This window comes from Cebus imitator, unplaced genomic scaffold, assembly GCF_001604975.1.
Source record: "Cebus imitator isolate Cc_AM_T3 unplaced genomic scaffold, Cebus_imitator-1.0 Scaffold106, whole genome shotgun sequence".
Lineage (NCBI taxonomy): Eukaryota > Metazoa > Chordata > Mammalia > Primates > Cebidae > Cebus > Cebus imitator.
Genome location: NW_016107421.1, coordinates 2,380,622 through 2,388,465, shown reverse-complemented (window position 1 = coordinate 2,388,465; position 7,844 = coordinate 2,380,622). Strand labels below are relative to the sequence as shown.

Sequence of the window (7,844 nt, the reverse complement as noted above, 5' to 3'; positions counted from 1 at the left end):
GAGGAGGGGGAAGGAGAAAGGGAGAGGAGGGGGAAGAAGAGGAAGGAGGAGGAGGGAGGAGGGGGGAAAAGAAGGAGGGAGGAGGAGGAAGGGGAGGAGAAGGCAGGAGGAGGAGAAGAGAGGAGGAGGGAAAGGAGGAGGAGGGAGGAGGAGAAGAGAGGAGGGGGAAGGAGGGAGGAGAAAGGAGGAGGAAGAAGGAGGAGGTGGGAGAAGTATGAAGAGGTAGGAGGAGGGGGAGGAGAACAAGGAGGGAGGAGGGGGAATTAGTGGGAGAAGGGGGAGGAGGAGGGAGGAGGAGGAGATAGGAGGGGGAAGGAGGGAGGAGGAGGAAGGAGGAGAAGGGAGAAGGAGAAGGAGGGAGAGGAGGAGGAGAAAGGAGGAGGAAGGAGGAGGAAGAGGAGAAAGGAGGAGGAGGGAGGAGGAGGAGGAGAAAGGAAGGGGGAGAAGGATGAAGAGAGAGAAGGAGGAGGTAGGAGTGCAAGGAAGGAGCCGGGGAAGGAAGGAAGAGGGGGAGGAGGGAGATAGAGGAGGAGGAGGCAAGAGGGAGAAGAGGAGGGAGAAGGGAGGGAGAAGAGGGGAGAGGAGGAGGGAGAGGAGGAGGAGGAGGAAGGAAGGGGAAAGAGGAGGAGGAGGGTGTAGGGGGAGGAGAGTAGAGGATGGAGGAGGAGGGGTAGGAGAGGGGAGGAGGAGAAAATGGAAGTGGAGGGGGGAAGGGGGAGGAGGAGGAGAAAGGAGAAGAAGGAGGAAGGAGAGAGAAGGGAGGAGGAGGAAGAAGGAAAGAAAAGGGAGGAGGAGGAGGAAGGAAGAGGAGAGAGGAGGAAAGGGGAGGAAGGAGAAGGGAGAAGGAGGAGTGGGGAGGAAGGAGGAGGAGGGAGAGCAAGGAAGAGGAGGAGGAAGAGTAGGGGGTAGGAGGAGGAAGGAAGAGGAAGGAGGAAGAAGAAGAGGAGGAGGTCTTCACACCCAGCACCTTTCCACTCATGTTCGGGAACTTCACTCACTGTCCTGTGTCCTTCCTGGCTCCCCAGGGCAGCTGCCATGAGATGATCCTATGACTCCACTGCATCTGCTGTGGGCTGGATCATCAGTTCCCCTGGATCACGGGACCCAAGGTGGGCAAGAGTGCTTTGTGGGGCTTTTGAACTTGGAATTGAGAAAGTCAGCCTCCTTTACATGCCTGAAGTTTTAATGCAAAACTGTTGTTTCTGCCATGTGGGCTAAAGAAGGGAAGGGAGCTGTGTAGGGAGGTGAGAGGGGAGAGAGGCTCCTGAGAGCACCGGCCTCCCACTTCCTAAGATTCATTCATGTCTGACGCCTAGATGGATTCTTACTGTTGAGTTATTCACACACGTCATGACTCTTTAAATACATCCCCCTTTTTGCTTATACTTCTTTGAGTCAGGCTTTTGTGATTTGCAACCCAAAGAATTTGCACTGCTGCATCTTCAACTGATTCAGAGTCAGGTCTGCCCAGGGCACGACCCCATGGAGAGGAGCACAGTCCATCTGGAACCCTGAAAGCAGAGGCAGCATTGGGTGGATCTGTGAGATCTCTGAACCATTGAGGGTGGGGCAAGGAAACTGGAGGTGCCACAGGCCAGGAGTGGGTCAGGATCTTGCCTAAAAAGGAGGTCAGGAGCTCATTTCTGGAGGCTTCAGGGCTGGGACACAGCCCTGAGATGCTAGTGTTTCTGCTTTGTCTAATTAGATACAGTCCCTCTGCAAGTCAAGGCATCCCTGTGTGAGCTGCATCAAAGGGATTGCTTTACACGAAGAATGGGTATAAAACGATCATCTAAGACTTACCTCTGATGAGTGAGAGGATAATCTTGCTAATTTGGATTCATGGAGTTAGTTAAAGACTCAGGAATAGAACCAGGGGTAGTGACTACCAGAAAGCCTTAGCTACAAAATCAAAGTGAATATAGTGCTAGGTAGACATAATTTAGAGGGGAAAAATTCAAGCTCATACCAGGAAAAGGGAATAACAATTTCAAAACATGGGAATACTTGTGGTCTCGGAGAAGAGCACAAAGCACAGCCAGCAGCCGGCCGTGCCCGACAGCCTTTCCCGGCATGGTGCCCTCTTCCCCACAAGTCTCATTTCAGTGAGACCCAGGAGATGTGTGAGAACAGCAGGCTGCTCTCTAAGGGCAGCTGGCAGCTTGATACATCTACATTTGGTTTCCTGCTCCAAAGAGGCGCCTTCATCTTGGGATTACTACATTTAAGAGTTGGCAGAGAACTGGGGGTCATCTGGGGTTCTTTAGCAAGGATTCTAGAGTGGGCTTTCCTCCTTCCACAGGTTCCTGACATTGTACATGAAATGTCTGTGGAGCTCTAATTAGGGAAAAGGAGTCAGGCTGGCAGGACCAAGGGAAAGCAAAAAGAGAAAGCAGGTAAGCGATAAATCTGCCCTTCTTCCTGGTCTGGAACACGTAGCCCTCCTGCACAAATAATCCAGTTGTTTTCTGCACCCAAACTATCACCAGATCCTTGGCTGAAATAGAACAATGCAAATTATGAGGCCAGGAGTTTGAGACCAGCCTGGCCAACATGGCAAGACCCCGTCTCTACTAAAAATACAAAAAATTAACCAGGTATGGTGGCACATGCCTGTAATCCCAGCTACTTGGGAGGCTGAGGCAGGAGAATCGCTTGAATCCAGGAGGCAGAGATTGCAGTGAGTGGAGATCATGCCGCTGCACTCCAACTTGGGTGACAGAGTGTGACTCCACCTCAAAAGCCAGGTTATCTCACTGCAACCCTGACATTACCAATATTGGACAAAGCCCTCCCCAGCATGCAGCAAAAGCACCAGCCTGTAATATTTCCAGTAAGCTTTGTCTCTTCGCGGTCTGCTCCTCTCTTGCTAATTTGTCCCTTGTACCCTTGCAATGTATTTTTATGCTTTTCCTAATAAATCTGCCTTTTTTTTTGAGACAGAGTCTTGCTCTGCCACCCAGGCTGGAGTGCAGTGGTGTGATCTCAGCTCACTGCAATCTCTACCTTCTGGGTTCAGGGTTCAAGCAATTCTCATGCCTCAGCCTCCTGCATAGTTGGGACTACAGGCATGCACCACCAGGCCTGACTAATTTTTGTATTTTTAGTAGAGACGAGGTTTCGCCATATTGGCCAGGCTGGTCTTGAACTCCTGGCTTCAAATGATCCACCTGCCTCGACCTCAGGTCCGCTGTTCTTTACCTACAACTGTTGTGGTGAATTTTTACTGCCTGCATGATACTGGCCTCAGATAATTGCTGCCCACAGCAATGTTGTGTGCCACATTACCGAGGAAAAAAGTCTGTGGCTTTCATCAGGTAGTCCCAGGACTTGTCACCTTCAATTGGCTAAAATCTACTCTCCAAGCCACTCACAGGCGATGAAGAGACAGAGGCCTGATGAGAGGAGAGTGGGCTAAAGTTTTGTGGGCAGGCGACAGCCAGGCCTGGAAAAGGAACAAAATATACTAAGTCTTGGATTGCTGTTTCCCTTATTATTGTGTTTTTTGAAGAACCCACTGGAAGCTTCCCAAGGAAGCTTAATTTGGGAACTTAGAGAATTGTGACAGGTGTAAACCATGCTTTTCTTAACAGGGAATTAATGAGTAAACAAGGACTCCCCAGCTTCCAGAATGGAAAAGGACATTAGAATATTTCTGGTTATGACTTTGTATTTAAAACTACAACTTGCCAATGTTCCTCCAAGTTTTGTGTAAATATTAACTCATTAATCTTTGTATTTGTTCCATAGGACAGATTTTTTTTTTTTTAGCTCAAGAATTATACTTCCACTTCCATTAGCTTTAAGATGTCTTAAGTGTTAAAACTCATCACGTAAAGCAAGATACCTAAAAACAGATTTAAAAATATATCTAACAGAAGAAAAAGGATCTGAGATGCTGAACTTGGCATTAACATCCCTACTTGCAAAAGAAAAACAAAAACAAAAGCAAAACCCACAGCTTTCATTTTCCATTTATGTACCCAAGAAAAACCAGCATGCTGTCCATGCTGAAGAAAGAGAGGAGCTGCTTTAACATGTGTTCTTAGGCTCATAACTTGGCACTTCTCACTTGGTTTCCCTGGTCATAGGACGAAGGTAGAAATGGGTGATGCCCCTTCTCAGGGAGGGCAGGAAGCACAGTAATTAGCATGGAAGAGGCTTTACCAGCATGATACCACACAGGCGAGCCCTCCCGAGAATGAAGGAAAGTAGGGAAATTTAGCTCCAGGGTCATGAGAATTATTTTCAGTAGCTGCTTTCTAGCTTCCCAGAGGCATCTGCAGAGATCAGCCCTCATCTGATCTCAGTTTCTCATAAACCGCCCTTTCAGCTCCTCCTTTTATTGTGGTAAATGGCTCCTCCTCATATGGTTTGGATATATGCCCTGTCCAAATCTCATGTTGAATTGTAATCCCCAATGCTGGAGGTGGGGACTCGAGGGAGGTGACTGGATTTTGGGGGTGGATTTCTCATGAATGGTTTGCACCATCCTCTTGGTACTGTCCTCATGACAGTGAGTGAGTTCTCACAAGATCTGGCTGTTTTAAAGTGTGTGGCATCTTCCTCCTCTCTCTTGTTCCTACTCTGGCCATGTGATGTTCCTGCTCCCCCTTCACCTTCTGCCATGATTGTAAGTTTCCTGAGGCCTCCCCAGAAGCCAAGCAGATGCCAGCATCATGCTTCCTGTACAGCCTGCAGAACTGTGGGCCAATCGAACCTCTTTTCTTCATAAATTACCCAGTCTCAGGTGTTTCTTTGTAGCAGTGTGAGAAAGATCTCATACTCCTCTCCAGTGTCTCACCCCCTCCTCTTTGGATGCCTGAGTGCTGTGACCCCACACTGCAAACCTACCATGTGTCAGTCACGGCACTGGAAGATAACACAGATGTCTCATGCAGTCAGCATAAAAACTCTATAAGGAAGTAATGTATAGTCATGTTGCCAGTCAGGGAATCGTTACCTAGCAACTCCCTTATTTCCTGTAGTCTTCCCTCAATTCTTGCAACTCTGTCTTCTCTAAGACCACCAACACTGCAAAGGATGGTGGAAAATGTGCCAAACCGATCAGTTAATTTTTATAAAATATTTGTATAGGTTTTCTGAATATACAATCCATACACATCCTTTGAGAAGACATAGAAACAACAACAAGAATATAGATAATTATGAGAACACCTCTCATCCACCAGAGATGTAGCAACTCTGGAGTGTGCTGCTTTAGTCTTCCCTGACATTGAAGTGCAGTTAGCAGATGGACTGCAGCTGTCAGCGTCTTCAAGACCTGCCTTGCTTTGGAGAAGAAGCCATAGTCTTCCTAGATGGTGCTCAGCCAATGATTGAGCATGCTGGGGATACCATGACTGATCAATTTCTGCCCAATATAGGACTCTTCTAAGGGACAATCTTCTCTTCAGTGCTCCCCTTGGGTTGGCAGGGGCCAGAAGACTTCAGTAGAGTGTGATGTTCCCTGTTCCATGGGAAGGCCTGGGGACACGCTGTTCATGAAGGCCATCGGGAACATGTGGGTAGAGGAGCACCAGCACCACAGAGAATTAAATGATTATTTTTAGTAAAAATGGGAGTAACTCTGAAAAAGATTGTATCTCAGTAGAAAAATATAGTGCACGCATGATCAAAGTGTAGTCCTGTTCATCTTCTTTGAGGTTTTATCTCTGTGAATTTAACTAAATCTAGCGTAAACTAAAATAAAATAAAAAGGCCCCCCAATCATCTGAGTGGACCCCTCCTCATGGCCAAGGGCATTCCAAAGTTGGTTCGGGCCATGACAGGAAGGGGGTATCCAATATGCCTCATTATACACTCTTCTCTGTTGGAATTTGGGAAAAGCTGACCAGCATTAACATCAAGACCTTAAGTCTGATAAGGAACATTCACAGTCTATTCTCTCTGAAGCCTGCTACCTGGAGGCTTCATCTGCCTGATGAAACTTTGGTCTCCACAACCCCTTATCATCATAACCCAGACATTCCTTTCTATTGATTCCAGGTCTTTAGATAATAACTCTTTCAACCAATTGCCAATCTAACTGTCTTTCCAGATGGAACCAATGTAAATCTTACAAGCATTTGATTGATGTCTCATGTCTCCCTAAAATGTATAAAGCCAAGCTGTACCCTGCCCACCTTGGGCGCATGTTCTCAGGATTTTCTGAGGGCTACGTCACGGGCCATTGGTCACCCATATTTGGCTCAGAATTTCAATTACTTTACAGAGTTTGACTCTTTTCATCAACATGGGAAACATTCTACTGCCATCTCCATTCCATCATCTAAAGATGCTTCAATCTCAAATCTAAAATCTTGACTGGCTGCCTTTTGGCAGATAAGAAAGACCATAGTTTGCTTCAAATATTAACCTTTGTTTTTCTTTTGTTTTCACAGAAAAATACTTTGAATTCTGATCAAGCGATACAATCTGAAATGAACAATTGAGCCTCAATAGTACTCCAAAATAGAAATTCTTGATAACTTAACAACTTGATAAGCAACAACTTGTCCTATGATTAAAAAAAGTTGTTGCTATGTTAATAAATTAGAAATTGTTGCATTTTATCTAAAAGATCTTAAAGAAAAAATATGATTTTTTTCCCCCTTAATCAGAAAAGCACTGCCTCTTTCATTGATTTATTCAGTTGGTTACATCTTGACTCCTGGAAATCTTTGCTCAGAGGAAGTTTTTCAATCCTTGGCTGTAATTCTCCTTATGGTTATTGGGTTTACCCCTGGTGTATCGTATGGTCCCAAGGATTTTAAATGCTTCCCAGCAGCCACTTGAACATCAAATGATCGCCATCTGGCTCAGACAACTTGAGGAAACCAACACTGACTATGTAATTCCTGGCAGTGATATGACTTTGAACCCCAGCATATTTTTTTGATAACAGTAACATCTTCCTGACTGTTTGCCCCCACAACTGCATCAATAGTGCTAAGCCAGAGGAATGCTACGCCATTTGCTCACTGTTTTGCTGAAGGAATGACTAAAGGGGGTGAAATGTTAAAAGAAAAAAAATTAAAATGAAGACTTAGGCCTGAAAAATTTCTGAGCAAACAAAATCAAGTAGGTCTTACAAATATCTTCAATTTTGCTTACATTGTAAACATAAGCAAAACAAAACTTGGGTCATTTTTGATCAATGCTTATGTTAGAACTAAAACATAACCCCAGCCAACTAACATATAATAAACATCCAAGTAACATATGATTTTGTGACTTTCCATCAAAGTACTTTAAAAAAGGCAACTTTGTAATTGCAAACCAACCAAATAGTTTCTTTATTTTGCTTCCATATTTACCCCATAAATACTTGCCCCAGGCAATTTGGCAATTTGTCACTGGAACACTAAACATTTTTCAGTCTGGTGTTCTCCAATTCAGGAATTGTTTCTCTTCTCTTTAAAATTTTATGATGCCTCAGTTTTTTCTCAAATGCTTTCTAAGCTTAAAAATGATATCTAAATAAATAAAATAAAAAAAAATTGAGCAGAAAAAGTACAAAAATCAAAAGGCAAACAACAGATGGGGCCAAAGTAGTTCTAATAAACACCAAACATTTGTTTTCTGACACTAGGACTGTGAAGAATATTTTCTATTTTCCATGTTTTCTGCAATATGGTTACTCAACTCTTCCAAGACATTTATATATTCATTTAGAAAAAGGAGGAAAAAATAGCACTTTTAATTTTTCTGAAATAAACATAACTTGTAAAACTGGGAGTTTAAGGAAGTATTGAGAGAAAGGACTTCAGATCACCAAATAAAAAATCTATTTGGACACTACGTCTAAACTATATTTATGTGAAATTTAAACAAAAATGTTA

The 7,844-nt window shown here is 44.5% G+C and overlaps 1 long non-coding RNA gene across 1 annotated transcript in view; it reads right to left on the bottom strand.

The window, feature by feature from the left end:
* LOC108310706 overlaps positions 1-4,332 on the bottom strand; it is a 6,482-nt gene extending 2,150 nt beyond the window's left edge. Inside the window, exons 1-2 of the long non-coding RNA XR_001827879.2 lie at positions 3,984-4,332; positions 3,289-3,445 (exon numbers count right to left, since the gene is read on the bottom strand). This is a non-coding gene — a long non-coding RNA (uncharacterized LOC108310706). The remainder of the gene's footprint in view (positions 1-3,288; positions 3,446-3,983) is intronic.
* Positions 4,333-7,844: the final 3,512 nt, after the last annotated feature.